The sequence below is a fragment of the Choloepus didactylus genome, chromosome 7 (genome assembly GCF_015220235.1).
Source record: "Choloepus didactylus isolate mChoDid1 chromosome 7, mChoDid1.pri, whole genome shotgun sequence".
NCBI lineage: Eukaryota > Metazoa > Chordata > Mammalia > Pilosa > Megalonychidae > Choloepus > Choloepus didactylus.
This window is the reverse complement of record NC_051313.1, coordinates 149673730-149690018: the sequence shown is the minus strand read 5'-3', so window position 1 is coordinate 149690018 and position 16289 is coordinate 149673730. Positions and strand designations below refer to the sequence as shown.

Genomic DNA, 16289 nt, shown 5'->3' with positions numbered 1-16289 from the left:
TCTTGCCCCGCCTCTGCCTAGGGTCTGAAGCATTTTTAAAAGTATTTTACTTCCCTTGCACTTTATTGACAGTCCAACAGATGGGGCTGTTTTGTAAATTAATCATCCTCAGAAGCTGCTTTGCCTCCAAGCATAGGCTTTGTATGACCCAGTGAAGCTGAAACTGTGGGATTCCTATGCCCTCATTTTGCCAGCCAAAATGTGACTCAATGTGGGGCTCCACCTGTGGCAAAGTACTCCCTCAGCTGACCCAGCACTCCAGCCATCTTCAAGGCAAGGAAACAGCCACCAGCTGCTGCTTTCCTCAAGGGTAGGGAAGGGCTTTCAGACCCAGGGCTGGAAATGCATCTCTGTCCATGTTTTCTCAGTCTCTTTGCCCCTCACTGATCTGGGCCTTGAAATGTCCTCCTGTGTCCACCAGGTCATCAAACAGTGAGTGTATTTTTCACTGCTGTGAGAGATTTTAAAATCTATCTCCCTGTTGGGAGGGTACCAGTCTGCTGTTTCTGGGCCTTTCCCACATGGAGACTGAGTGAGGGTGAGGGGAGAGGACTGGCTCATCTGGGATGGAAAATTTCTACCTGATATTTCTCCTCTGTCTTCAATTCCACATTTGCAGGGTCTTTTTCCAGTCATATCCTCCTCCAGAATTTCAAACAATTCAGAATTGTCATTTTTTCCACAGAATCTCTGGATAGAATTTTTCAGTAGCTGTTTACATTGCTATGTGATCATGTCACTCTTGCAGCCCTGATTCTTGAAGATGGTTGTATAACTGTATAGCTTTTACAGGGTGATGGTGAAATTGTGAAAATCTTGTGACTAACACACCCTTTGTCCAGTGTATTGACAGATGAGTAAGAAAGTAAAGACAATAAATAAGTAAATAATAGGGGAATAAGGGGTATGGGATGTTTGGGGTGTTCTTTTCTATTATTTGTATTCTTATTTTTATTTTTTGGAGTAATGAAAATGTTCAAAAATTGTGATGATGCACAATTAATTATATGATGATACAGGCAACCACTGATGATACACTTTGGATGATTATCTGGTACATAGATATATCTCAATAAAATTGCATTAAAAATACACTAGAGGCACACGACAGCAAATCTGAACAGGCAAAAGAAAGAATCAGTGAACTAGAATACAGGACAATCTAACTATTGCAGACAGAAGCACAGAGAGAGGAAAGGATGGAAATAAAAGAGCAGTGTCTCAGGGAGTTGAATGACAGCACAAAGCACACAAACATATGTGTCATGAGTGTTCCAGAAGAGAAGAGTAGAATGAATATTTGAAGAAACAATGTCTGAAAAGTTCCCAACTCTTATGAAAGACATAAATATACATGTTCAAGAACAATTTACTCCAAACAGAATAAATCCTAACAGATCTTCTCAGAGACACATACTAATCAGAATGTCAAATGCCAAAGATAAAGATAGAATTCTGAAAGCAGCAAGAGAAAAGTGATTCATCTCATACAAGGGATTCACAATAAGACTAAGTTCCAATTTCTCATCAGAAACCATAAAAGTAAGAAGGCAGTGGTATGATATATTTAAAGGTACTGAAAGAGAAAAACTGCCAGTCAATAATTCTTTATCTGGTAAAATTGTCCTTCAAAAATGAGGAAGAGTTTAAAATATTCACAGATAAGCAGAGACTGGGAGAGTCTGTCAACATGAGACATGCCTGCAAAAAATACTAAAGGGAGTTCTGCAGGCTGGAAGGAAGACAGGAAAGGGTGGCTTAGAGTTATGTGAAGAAATGAAGATTAAGTAAGGGTAACTAAAAGGGTAAAAAGAGAGGCAGAAAAACATATGACATATAAGCATCAAAGGATAAAGTAGTTTAAGTAAGTACTGCCTTTACATTAAGAATATTGAATGTTAATGGATTAAACTCCCCAATCAAAAGATACAGATTGGCAGAATGGATAAAAAGTATAAGCGAACTATATGCTCTTTACAAGAGACTCACCCTAACCTCAAAGACACAGATAGGTTGATAGTAAAAGGTTGGAAACAAATATTCCATGAAAATGGTAAACAAAAAAGAGTTGGGGTAGCTATACTAATATCAGACAAAGTAGACTTAAAATGCCAAAGTGTTATAAGAGGCAAAGAAGAACACCATATATTAATAAAAGAGGCAATCCACCAAAAATAACAATCATAAATATTTATGTGTCTAAACATGGTGCCCTAAAATACATGAGGCAAACACTAGCAAAACTAAAGGAAAAAACAGACATCTTTACAAGAATATTTGGAGATTTCAATACACCACTTTCATCAATAGGTGGAATATCTAGACAGAGGATCAATAAGGAAACAGAGATCTTGAATAATATGATAAATGAATTAAATCCAACAAACATTTACACAGCATTGTACACCAAAACAGCAGGGTATACATTCTTCACAAGTGCACAAATATCATTCTCCAAGATAGAACACATGTTGTGTCACAAAACAGTTCTCAATAAATTTAAAAAGATTGAAATCATAAAAGCACTTTTTTGACCATAATAGCATGAAGCTGGAAATCAATAACAGATACAAAACTGAAAAATTCACAACTATATAGAAGTTAAACAACACACTCTTGTACTGGTTTTAATCTGTTATGTACCCCAGGAAAATAATATTCTTGTAGTCCAGTCTTGTGTGTGCAGCCCTATTGTTGGTTGGGACCTTTTGATTAGGTTGTTTCCATGGAGATGTGACCCTGCCCATTCAAGGTGGGTCTTAATCATCTTTACTGGAGTTCTTTATGAGAGGATAAAAGGCAGAAACATTTTGAAGAGAGCTCAGAGGAGGTAAGATATGTAATCCCAAATTTGCCTCCAGGAGAAGCTAAGAGAGAAGCTAAGATAGAAGCCCAGAGACATTTTGGAGAAAATCACAGAAACCAGAAGCTAAACCCAGGAGAGGACCAGCAGACTCCAGCCATGTGCCTTCCCATGTGACAGAGGAATCCCAAATACCAATGGCCTTTCTTCAGAAAAGGTATTGTCCTGTTGATGTCTTAATTGGGACATTTTCATGGCCTTAGAATCATAAATTTGTGAACTAATAAACTCCCACTGTAAAAGCCAGTCCATTTCTGGTAGATTGCATTCTGGCAGCCTTAGCACATTAAAACAACTCTTAAACAATCAGTGGGTCAAAGAAGAAATTGCAAGGGAAATTAGTAAATATCTTGAGACAAATGAAAATGAGAACACAAAACATCAAAACTTATGGGATGCAGTGAAAACAGTACTGAGAGGGAAATTTATAGCCCTAAATGCCTACATTAGAAAAGAAAAGGCTAAAATTAAAGACCTAATTGCACACCTGGAGGAACTATAAAAACAGCCACAAACTAATCTCAAAGCAAGCAGAAGGAAAGAAATAATGAAGACTAGAGCAGGACTCAGTGAAATTGACAATAAAAAATAATAGAGAGAAATTTAAAAACCAAAAGATCAATAAAGAAGAGAAGATCTTTGAGAAGATCAATAAAATTGACATACCCTTAGCTAGACTGACAAATAAAAAAGAGAGAAGACAAAAATAAATAAAATCAGAAATGGGGGGAGGACATTACAACTGACCCCACAGAAATAAAAAGAATCATTAGAGGATACTATGCACAATTGTATGCTAACAAATTAGAAATCCTAGATGAAATGGACAAATTCCTAGAAATGCACAAACTACCTACACTGACTCTAGAAGATATAGAAGACCTCAACATAAAATTACAAGTAAAAAGATTGAATTAGTCATCAAAAACCTCCCAAGAAAGAAAAGCCTAGGACCAGATGACTTCACAGGTGAAATCTAATAATCATTTTCAAGAAGAATTAATACCAATACCAATCAAACACTTCTCAAAAAATGAAGAGGGAACACTACCTAACCACTCTAATGAATGTAGATGCAAAAGTCCTCAATTAAATACTTGCAAATTGAATCCAACAACACATTAACACCATGACAAAGTGGGCTTTATCCCAGGTATGCAAGAGGGTTCAACACAAGAAAATCAATTAATATAATACCCCACATTAGAACTTGAATGTGGAAAAACACATGATCATATCTATTGACACAGAAAAGGCATTTGATGAAACCCAGCATCCTTTCTTGATTAAAACCTTCTAAGATAGTAATAGAAGGAAATTTCCTCAACATGATAAAGGGCATATATGAAAAACCATCAGCTACCATTGTTCTCAATGGTGAAAGACTGAAAGCTTTTCCCTCTAAGATCTGGAACAAGACAAAGATGCCTAGTGTCACCACTGTTACTCAACATTGTGCCGGAAGTTCTAGTCAGAGGAATTAGGCAAGTAAAAGAGATAAAAGATGTCCAAATTGAAAAGGAAGAAGTAAAATTTCACTATTTGCAGATGACATGGTCCTATACATAGGAAGTCCAAAAAAAAAAAAAAAAAACACAACAAAGATACTGGTGCTAATAAACAAGTTCAGCAAAGTGGCAGGATTCAGATCAACAGGCAAAAAATCAGTAGCATTTCTATACACTGGTTTGAAGCTGTTATGTACCCCAGAAAATACCAGGTTCTTTTAATCCATTCTTTTAGGGGCAGACCTATTGTGGGTGGGACCTTTTGGTTAGGCTATTTCAATTGAGATGTGATCCAGCCCATTCAAGGTGAGTCTTAATCCTTTACCAGAGAGTCCTTTGTGAAGAGGATAAAATATAGTAAAAGCCCGGAGAGCTGAGAGAGAAATGCCCTGGGAGAAATAAGCAAGGACCCACAGGAGCTGAGAGAGAAAGTCATTGAAACCAGAACCCAGGAGAGAAGGGCCACTAGACATCACCATGTGCCTTCCCATGTGACAGAGGAACCCCAGATGCCAGAGCCTTTCCTCAGAGAAGGTATCTTCCTCTTGATGCTTTGATTTGGACATTTCCCTGGCCTTAGAACTGTAAATTTGTAACCAAATAAATTTCCATTGAAAAAGCCAACCCATTTCTGGTATATTGCATTTTGGCAGCTTTAGCAAATTGAAACACTAAGTAACTTTGATATGAGTGAAATCCATAAGATGAAGAGCAAAAGCAACTGTGAATAAACAATGGATTCTGATAAAGTTCTTGCCCACTGGGGGTACAGGTTAACAACTGTGAAACCACTATACATATATACTGGAATAGAATAATCGATTCAATAGATGGCAGATGATAGCAGGCAGGTTTCTCACTGTTGGAGTGTGAGGCTACTCCACTCCATCTTTAGCAAGTTGGCAGCTTTAAAAAACCAAAACAACTAGTAATGAGCAATATGAGGAGGAAATCAATTAAAAAATTCCATTTAAAGTAGGAACTCTAAGGATCAAATGCTAGGAATAAATTTAACCAAGAATATAAAGGAGTTGTACACAGAAAACTACAAAACATTGCAAAAAGAAATCAAAGAAGACCTAAAAAATGGAAGGAGATTCTGTGTTCATGGATTGGAAGACTAAATACTATTAAGATGTCAATTCTAGCCAAACTGATTTACAGATTCAAAACAATCCCAAATTCCAATTTGGCCTATTTTGCAGTGATAGAAAAGCCAAAAGTCAAATTTATCTGGAAGGGTAAGGGGCCCCAAATAGCCAAAAATATATTGACCAAAAAAAGAATGAAGTTGGAGGACTCACACTTCCTGATTTTAAATCTGATTACAAGGCTACAGTCATCAAAACAGCATGATACTGGCATAAGGACAGATATATTGACCAATGGAATCAAACTGAGAGTTTAGAAATAGATCCTCATATCCATGGCCAATTGATTTTTGACAAAGCTGCCAAGTCCACTCAACTGGGTAAGAATAGTTTCTTTAACAAGTGGTGTTGGGAGAACTGGATATTCATATGGAAAAGAATACAAGAAGACCCCTACCTCACACCATATACAAAAATTAACTTAAAATGAATCAAAGACCTAAAGATAAGGACTATAAAACTCTAGAAGAAAATGTAAGGAAGTATCTTCAAGATCTTGTGGTAGGCAATGGTTTCTTTGACTTTACACTCGAAGCTCAAGGAATGTAAGAAAGAATAGATACATGGAACCTCCTCCAAATTAAGAACTTGTGCATCAAAGGAATTTGTCATGAAAGTGAAAAAACATCTTACTCAATGGAAGAAAATATTTGGAAACCACATATCCAATAAGGACTTAATACTCAGAATATATAAAGAAATCCTACAACTCAACATTAAAAAGGCAAACAATCCGATGAAAAATATGGGAAAATATTTGAATAGGCATTTCTCCAAAGAGGTTATACAAATAGCTAAAAAGCACATGGAAATATGTTCAACATCACTAGCTATTAGGGAAATGCAAATCAAAACAATAATGAGATATCATTTCACACCCACTAGAATGGCCACTATTAAACAAAACAGAAAATTACAACAGTTGGAGAGCATGTGGAGATATAGGAACACTCATTCAATCAAAACAGATATTTGCACACTAATGTTCATACTGGTATTATTCACAGTTGCCAAAAGATGGAAGCAACCCAAGTGTCCATCAACAGATGAATGGATAAACAAAATGTGGAATATACATACAACAGAATATTATTCAGCCATAAAAAAGGAAAGAAGTTAAGATGCGTGAAACAACATGGATGAATCTTGAGGACATAGTGTTGGTGATTACAGGAATGTACCCCTTTGCTAAAATGGGTATCTAACTGTTTATCTAAAATGAGTGAATTTTACTTTATTTAAATTATATCTCAATAAAGCTTTTTTTTTTTTAAAGCCAGGGTCCAAGCTTTTGTGTCTCTTCAGATAAATTTGGGAATAAGGAGTAGGGAGTAGAGGTTGAAAATACCTTCTCATTTTACAATCTAGGCTCAACAATTCTTTTCCCCTTATTTGCCACAGATAAAACTGTACTGAGACACTTCTGTCTTCCAAGACCTGCTCCACTGAATGCAATTACTAGACCATGAGCAGCATCCTCCCACCTGTTATTACTCATTCACTCCCTATCTCAGTCAGACTCTAGACTTACCTAATTTTATTTAGTTACCTTTGGCTGGTTCTAAGCTGCTGTTTTTCTTACCTTCCCCTTCCCTGTAGAAGTGTGAGTACTATGAGAGGAAAGAAAATGGGGGTATAACTAGAAAGCTTTCCCACAACCCATTGTTCAATACCAAGTGCTCTCTCCCTCCTTAGATTTCCCACTATACCTGGGACCCACTGACTTCCCAAGGGTTTCTCACAATTTTTGAACTAGATTCTGGGAACCAGCAAATACGTTCTGTCATCTTGGATAGTTCCTGGGAGACAGTCAACAGCCTGTGCTAATCCATTGTCATTGAATTCAGTGGACTTCAGACTACTTTTTTTTGTATTAGAGAAGTTGTGTGTTTACAAAACAGTCATGTGTAGAATAAGGGTTCTCCACACACCACCCCACCCCCAACACCTTGCATTGGTGTGGAGCATTTGTTACAATTGATGACAATGTTTTGTTATAATTATACCAATTTTTTAACAGTAGTTACCTTTGTTAAAATTGATGAAAGATTATTAAAACTGTACTATCATCCCTCACTCATAATTTACATTAGGTGTATTTTTCCCATGTACTACCTTATTATTAACACCTTATACTTGTATTGTAAATTTATTAAAATTCATGAAAGAACATTCTTATACTTGTACTTTTATCTATAGCTCATCAACTAAAATAGGGTCCACTGTGTTGTACAGTCCTATGTTTTATCTTTCAATTTTTATTCTAGTAATGTATACATCCTAAAGTTCCCCCCTTTTAACCACATTTACCTCTATAGTTCAGTATTGTTGATTACACTCACAATGTGTTACCATCTCCACCATCCGTTTCCACACCTACCATCCATCTAAATAGAAATTCTGTACAAATTAAGTATCAACTCCCTATTCTCTAACACCTATCTCCTGGTAACCTGTATTCTGGATTCTAACTCTGAGTTTGCTTATTATAGTTAGTTCATCACAGTGAAATCATACAATATTTGTCCTTATGCATCTGGCTTATTTCTAACTAACAGATACCCATTTTGGCAAATGGGTACATTAGTGTAACTACCAACACAATCAAGATATAAAACAATCCCAATACCTCAGAAGTTCACTAGTGACCCTTTACAGAATTCCCCTCCCTCTCACTCCAGGTCCAGAAGGATAGATTTGCTGTCAATCAGTATAGTTTTGCCTTTTCTAGAATTACACATAAATATAATCATATCACATACAGTTTTTTGTATCTGGCTTCTTTCACTGAGCATAATGCTTTTGAGATTCAACTGTGTCATTGAGTGCTAATGCTGACACTATGCAAAATACCAGAAACAGACTGGCTTTTATAAATGGGGCTTATTTAATTATGAAGTTACAGTCTTAAGGTCATAAAGTGTCCTAGGTAAGGTATCAATAATAGGATACCTTCACTAGAGAAAGGCCATTGGCATCTGGAAAACCTCTGTTAGCTGGAAAGGCATGTGGCTGGTGTCTGCTTGTTCCCAGATGGCATTTCAAAACGGCATTCTGCAAAATGTCAGGTTTCAAAATGTCTCTCAGCTGCGGCAAGCTCCTTCTGTCTGAGTTCTCATATAAAGCTCCAGTAAACTAATCAAGGTCCACGACTGAACGGGTGTGGAAATTATCTAACCAGAATTATCACCTACAATTGGGTGGGTCACATCTCCTTGGAAACAACCCAATCCAAAAGTTCCAACTTAATTAACACTAACACGTCTGCCCCCACAAGATTGCATCAAAGGACATGGCTCTTTCTGGGGGGCATAATATATAGGAACCGGTACATTGAGTTTATTTGTACTTTGTTCCTTTTTATTGCTAAGGGGTATTACATTGTATGGATGTAACACAATCTGTGTAGCCATTCATCACTTGATGGACATTGGTGTTGTTCACAGCTTTGGCTATTAAAATAGAGCTTCTATGAGCACTCATATGCAATGTATTCATTGGAGGGTAAATACCCAGGAATAGGAGTGCTAGATAACATGAAAGTATAGATTTAACTTTTTAAGAAAATATCCCATTCAACAATTGGTATGGTCAGTTTTGTTTTCTTTAAACTCTGTACATTCTAATAGTGTGCATTAATATCATTGTGGTCTTACTTTGCATTTTTTCTAAAGACTAATGATGTTAAACATCTTTCTTGTGCTTTTTATCATTGTATGTTTTATTTGGTGAAATGTCTGTACCCAATTTTTTTCCAATTTTAAAAACTGGGTTGTTTGCCTTCTTATTGAATTGTAAGAATTCTTTTTATATTCTGGTTACAATTACTTTATCAGATATATGTTATGCAAATATTTTCTACCAGTTTGTGGCATGACTTATTTTCTTAATAGTATCTTTCAAATATCAAAAGTTCTCCAATTTTGCTAAAGCCAATTTGTCATTTTTTTTCTTTTATGTTTGTGCTTTTTGAGACACATCTAAGAAATTTCTGCCTAACTCAAAGTCATAAAGATTTTCTCCTGTGCTTTCTTCTGGAAATTTATACTTTTAGTTTTTATATTTATAGCTATAATCCATTTTGATTTAATTTTTTATATGACAAGAGGTAAATGTAGAGGTTCATGCTTTCCCATCTGATATACAGTTAGTCCAGCAACATTTGTTGAAGACTATCCTTTCCCTATTGAAATACCTTGGCAGTTTTGCAAAACTCGGTTGACTATATAGGTATGCTCTATTTTTGGATTCTTTATTCTGTTTCACTGGCTATGAATCTATCTTCACATAATTACCACACTGTCTTGATTATTTTAGCTTTGTAGTAAGTCTCAAAATCAGGAAGTGTAAGTCCCCCAACTTTGTTCTTTTTCAAAATTGCTTTGTTGTATTCCAGCTTTAAAAATTTTCAATATATATTTTTAGTAACAGCTTACTAATTTCCACCCAAAAAATCCTGTTGGAATTTTTATTGGAATTACATTAAATCTATAGATAAATTTGGGAAGAACTGATATCATGACATCATCAAAGTCTTATACATGAGCATAGTATATCTCTCCATTTAAACTGTCTTCTTTAATTTCTTTCAGCAATATTTTGTAGTTTTCAGTGTATGGGTTTTTAACATCTTTTGTCAGATATATGCCTAAATATTTAATGGCTTTTTGGATGCTATTGGAAATGCTATCTGAAAATTTCAATTTCTAATATTTTGTTGGTAAGAGATAGAAGGGCAGGCAAATAACCATTAAGGCTCTACTTTCAAAGTTTGAAGTGACTGAGGGAATAAACTGCACATGGTGCACAGCATGCACTCTCAATGGAAGCAAATATTGCCCAACAGGGGAGAAAAATCTTACTCTTTCAATTTATAAAGCATAGGTATACATATAGCATTTAAAAAGATATTTGTTATATCTATGGTTTTAAAATTTCATGGGAGGGGTGATTATGGAACAAAAAGGGGTTAAAAAGTCTTCTTAGGAGGGCAACATTGAGAAAATGCTAGAGTAACACTGGTTTAAAGTGTTGTTCATAGCTCCTGAGATGCATGATACTATAAATATACAAAATTATGCTAAGTATTTTGTCACCTGATCTCTTTAAATGTATTACATATTGCTGAAAATCTGATTTGGAATCTAGATTTACATAAGACATAGCTCAATGCTAAATGATTTTAGGAAAGGTCAACTGAGACAAAGTAAAAACAAATTTTAAGTGTTGAACAACAAGAATTTTACATTGTTGATTGCTGGATTTTGTTGTATTCCTTTAAATAGTGTTGGACTGTGTCCCTGCATGCCTTTAAGTTACTTGTAGATCAGACTGATCCTTTTGAGGTTTGCTTTTAAGATTTACTAGGGCAGATCCTTCACTCTAAGGCTAACTCAGCCTCACTAAGAATGAGTTGCTCTGCTAAGGACTCTATCCAATGCCCTCTGTATTATGAAGATAGAATGATCAATTAAGAAGAAAAAGAACTGAAATTACTGATTTTGAAAAACAAAATATTTTGCTCCTTCCAGAATTATTGCAGATTAGATATTCCAGAAAAGTCCCAGTGGAAAGCATCCAGATGTTGTATAATTAACAAAATATTTTTAAGCATGATACTGAATCCACAAGAAATAACGGAAATCTCCAAAGTCCAATCCCCCATCCCCACCCCTCCAACAAATTGAAAAAAGACTTGTCTAAAGTCACACAGGAAATAATGGAGTGACTATTTAAACCTTCGTCTATCTGATTCTAGACCAAATGTGGACATTCTCTCTGCTTCTGGTTATAAATGAGATCTAGGGTTCAAATAGAATTTTAGGGTTCAAATGGCCTTGATAAGATGATGGCTAGTTAATTTGTGGTAAATTGGAGAGAGATAAAAGACATAGGCACAGATACAGGTATGTGAATATACATGTCCATGGCAGCTTGTGGATATTTTTGTTTAATTGCTTCTCTTTTCTCTGTGAAGTAGGAAACAAAGAATGGAAAGTACAGTTTGAAGAGAGAGAAGAAGGTATGAAATAATCTTCTGGAGGAGTTGGAAAGTGTCTGACCTCATATCACACACACAGATAAACTCTAATTGGATTAAAGATCTAAATGTGAAAGGAAACCCTTAGCTAGTGAACGAAAATGTAAGAGAAAACTTTTGTTAATTTGGTGTTAAGTATGGATTTACAAAATAATATTATAAAAAGACCAACCTTAAGGGAAAAAAATGGATGGATTTGACTATGAAATTCCTCCAAAGATTTATACTTACTATCTCTCTTTCCTAAGTACCTTTTTTCCTGAAGCCACCTGAAAGAGAATTTGTCCCCACTACTCCATTGACACTGCCATCCTCAATGTCACAAGTGCCTTCTGCAGTGGCAAATCTAATGAGTGATTCTTAGTTCTCATCTACCTCCACTTGGCAACAGCTTCTGACACAATGGGTTGCACCCTCCTTGTTAAGACACTTCATTTGCGTGGCTGATGGGGCCCCACTGTATTGGTTTTACTGCCCCATCACCAGCTCTACATTCTCAGCTTTCTCTGCTGGATCCTCTTTTTTAGACCTCAAAACAGAAGTTCTTCAATGATGAGCCTTCAGACCCTTCCTCCAGCAACACTCACTTCTCCAGTTATCTCATCCAGTTCTGTGCTTTTAATATCATCTGTATATTAATGACTCCAAGGTTTACAACTTCAGCCATGCCTCTCACCCAATTTCTAGGCTTATATGAATAATTGTTTTTTTTTTGACATCTCCACCAATGCCACCAATAAGCACTTCAAACACTAACTGTCCAAAATAGAAGAAAGTCCTGCATTATCAGAAGTTACTTTAAATGTGAATGGATTAAACTCTCCAGTCAAAAGGCAGAAGTTGGCAGAATGGATAAAAAAAAAGCATGACCCAATTATATGCTGTATACAAGAGAATCATTATAAGTTCAAAGACGTAAGTACACTGAAAGAGAAATGATGGAAAAAAAAATAGTAACCAAAAGAGAATGGGGGTTACTATACTAATATCAGATAAAACAGTCTTTAAGTAAAAAAATTACAAAGGATAAAATGGTCACTATATACTGATAAAGGGGTCAATTCTACAAGAAGACTTTACAATTACAAATATATATGCACCTAATGGCAGTGCCCCAAAATATATGAAGAAAATATTGGTATATTTGAAGGGAGAAATAGACAAGTCTACATTAATAGTAGCAGACATAAATATACCATTTTAAAGAATGGATAGAACATCTAGATAGAAGATCAATAAAGAAATAGCAGACTTGAATGGTACTATAAATCAACTATACCTAATGTGTATAGAACACTTCACCCAACAGCAACAGAATACATTCTTCTCTCGTGTACATGGGCTATTCTCCCAGATAGATCGAATGTTATTGAGACGAAACAAGTCTCAATAAATCTAAAAATATTAAAATCATACAATGTATCTTCTAGGACCACAATGGAATGAAGCTAGAATTTAATTACAGAGGGAGAACTGGAAAATTTACAAATATGTGGAAATTAAATGAAACACCCTTAAACAACAAGTGTGTCAAAGAAATAATCACAAGGGAAATTAGAAAATATTTGAGGTGAATGAAAACGAAACCCAACATATCAAAATTTTCAGGATACAGCAAAGGTAGTATTGAGAGGGAAATTTATAGCTCTAACTGTTTACATTAAAAAAGAAGAAAGATCTCAAATCAGAAACATAACATCACAACTGGAAGATCTGGAAAAGAGCAAACACTAAACTTAAAGGGAGCAGGAGGGAGGAAATAATAATGATCAAGAGTGGAAATAAATGGAATAGGGAATAAAAAATACAATAGAGAGAATCAACAAAACCAGAAGTTGGTTCTTTGGAAAGATCAATAAAATTGACAACCTGTAGCTAGATTGAGAAAGAAAAAGAGAGAGAGTTCACAACTAAAATCAAACATGAAAAGGGGGACATTAGTACAGACCCTGCTGAAATAAAAAGGACTATAAGAAGATACTATGAGAAACTGTATGCCAATAAATTAGATAGCCTAGATGAAATGAACAGCAAATTCCTAGAAACACACAAGCTACCTACAATGTTTCAAGAAGAAATAGAGGATCTCATCAGACCAAATAAAAGCGAAGAGATTGAATCCAGTAATCAAAACCTCCCAACAAAGAAAAACCCAGGACAAGTTGGCTTCACTGGTGAATTTTGCCAAACATTCCAAGAAGAATTGACACCAATTCTGTTCATACTCTTCCAAAAAAATTAACAAGAAGGGAACACTCTTTAACTCATTCTGTGAGGCTAACATCACCCTTATACCAAAGCCAGATAAAGATACTGCAAGAAAAGAAAATTACAGACCAATATCCTTTACAAATATGGATTCACACATTCTCAATAAAATACTAGCAAACCAAATCAAACATCATAATAAAAAAATTATACACAAAGATCAAGTGAGATTCATTCCAGGTATGTGAGGGTGGTTCAGTGTAAGAGAATCAATTAATATAATATAACACATTAATAGAATGAAGGGAAAAACCACAAGATTATCTCAGTTGTCAGATATGATGAAAGCCAACACTGCTTCTTGATAAAAACACTTAGAAAATGATGAATAGAAGGAAATTTCTTCAACATGATAAAGGGTATATACGAAAAACCCACAGCTAACATCATGCTCAATGGTGAAAAACTGCAAACTCTCCCTCTGAGATCAGAAGCAAGGTAAGGATGCCCACGGTCACCACTGTTATTCAACATTGTACTGGAAGTTCTAGCCAAAGCAATCAGGCAAGAAAAAGGGACAAAAGGCATCTGTTTTAGAAAGGAAGAAGTAAAACTTTCCCTGTTTGCAGAATAGGAGGAAAACCACAACAAAGCTACTAGATCTTTTAAACAATTTCAGCAAAGTGATGGCATACAAGATTGACATGCAAAAATCTGTAGTGTCTCTATACAATAGTAACGAACCATCTGATGAGGAAATTAAGAAAAATTCCACTTACAATAGCACCTAAAATAATCAAATATCATGGAATATATTTAACCCATATGTAAAGAACTTATATACAGAATACTACAAAACAATTGTAAAAAAATTTAAAAGACCTACATAAATGGGAGGACATTCTGTGCTAATGGATTGGAAGACTAAATACTGTTACGACGTCAATTCTACGCAAAGTAATATCCAGATTCAATGCAATCCCAATCAAAATTCCAACAGCTGCTTGACAAGGCAGTTGAGGAGGGAGTGAGCAGAGGGGTCTGGCCTGGTGTGCACCCACTCCTCAGGAATGTTATTGCACATGGAACGTCTGTTTTTGGAAGACTTGCCAGAAGAAAAGATGTTTGATTTTCAGAAGCCAAAGAAGTACTGAAGTATAGAGGGCTGCTGTATTTGCAGGGCTAAGTCCTCTAGTTCTTGACTCACCAAAAGTAGACAATATATAAGGGACTTCCAGGGCTGTTTTGTGTTGCATAAGACTTGTTCAGGAAACATCTGCATTGCCTGTGAAAAGATGGAAGAAGCTGTCAGCAGGAACAAAAAAAAAAAACAACAACAACAACAAAAAAACTGGAATCATGTGGTAGATGCAAGGGCTGCACCTGGTCTAAAGATGACATTGGAACCAAAGAAAGTGAAAACTCAGTTTGGAAACAGGATAAAAAGCAACCAGATCAGTAAACTGCAGAAAGAATTTAAATGTCATAATTCTGATGCTTACAGAACCTCCATAACTGCCTCCCCAGACCAATCTCCTTGTTACCCTAATGGCTCAGATGCAGAGATGCCTTCTGGCTCTAGCAAAACACCAATCTTTTCCTTTTTAGATCTCACATACCAGAAAAGACATAAACTACATGGTAGGATTACCCATAAAGGCCGTTTTGGGGACGTCTTCATTGACATACATCTAGTCAAGCCTTGCTGCAGCAATGAGAAAACAGCCTGTGAGAAGCCGGAGGAGCAAGGCCAGTGCCTCCAGCCACGTCCACTCTGGAGTGGGGACTGAGGCTTATGTAAAAAGGAAACAAAAAAAATAGTTTTGGAAAGGCAACCAAGCAACAAAGTGATCCTCCTATTTTTAACTTGGACACATGCTATTCCGCCAACAGTCACTTTCTAAAATGGCTTTGAATGGGTTCTTTCCCACCTCCCATTTCTACAAACACTGAAGCCAGTGTCTAGCTTACTGAAATAAAAAGGGAAGTGTTCATAATATTGAAGATGCTGAGTATTTCACAGGAAAGCTGAATGCTGCGGTAAAGTACTCTACTCTAAGTCTTTTTTTAAATCCCCTTCTCGTGAATGAAATTAGGGGAATTTCAAGGGACAGAGATGGGATTTCTGTATGAGAAACCACATGTAGTTTTAGTCTTTTCTATATTGAGAAACAGTGGTTGGGGCATTTTTTTAGATGGCCGGCTACACTTGTTTTCCCTCATGATAGTAAATTTGCCATAATTCAATAATACAGAATTGCCCCTAGAGTTATTTGTTAAAAATTTGGAAATATTAAGGCCTTGCCAAGGTTCTGATGATTCAAACCTGAATTTCAGTAGAAATATTAAGCAGGCCAGACTAAGCTTTCTGGTGCAAATACCTTGAAAGAGAAAGTAATTACTACAGATACAGAGAGGCAACTTGACTGTATATGTTGCGTCCTGTGTCACCCCTTTCCATATTAATATTTGATAAAGATTTTAATTTATATGAAGCTTCTAAAGCAGAATAAAAGCTC

General features: G+C 35.8%; 1 pseudogene; it reads left to right on the top strand.

The window, feature by feature from the left end:
• Positions 1-14885: 14885 nt before the first annotated feature.
• Positions 14886-15560, top strand: LOC119540849 (annotated as a pseudogene).
• The last annotated feature ends 729 nt before the right edge of the window (positions 15561-16289 follow it).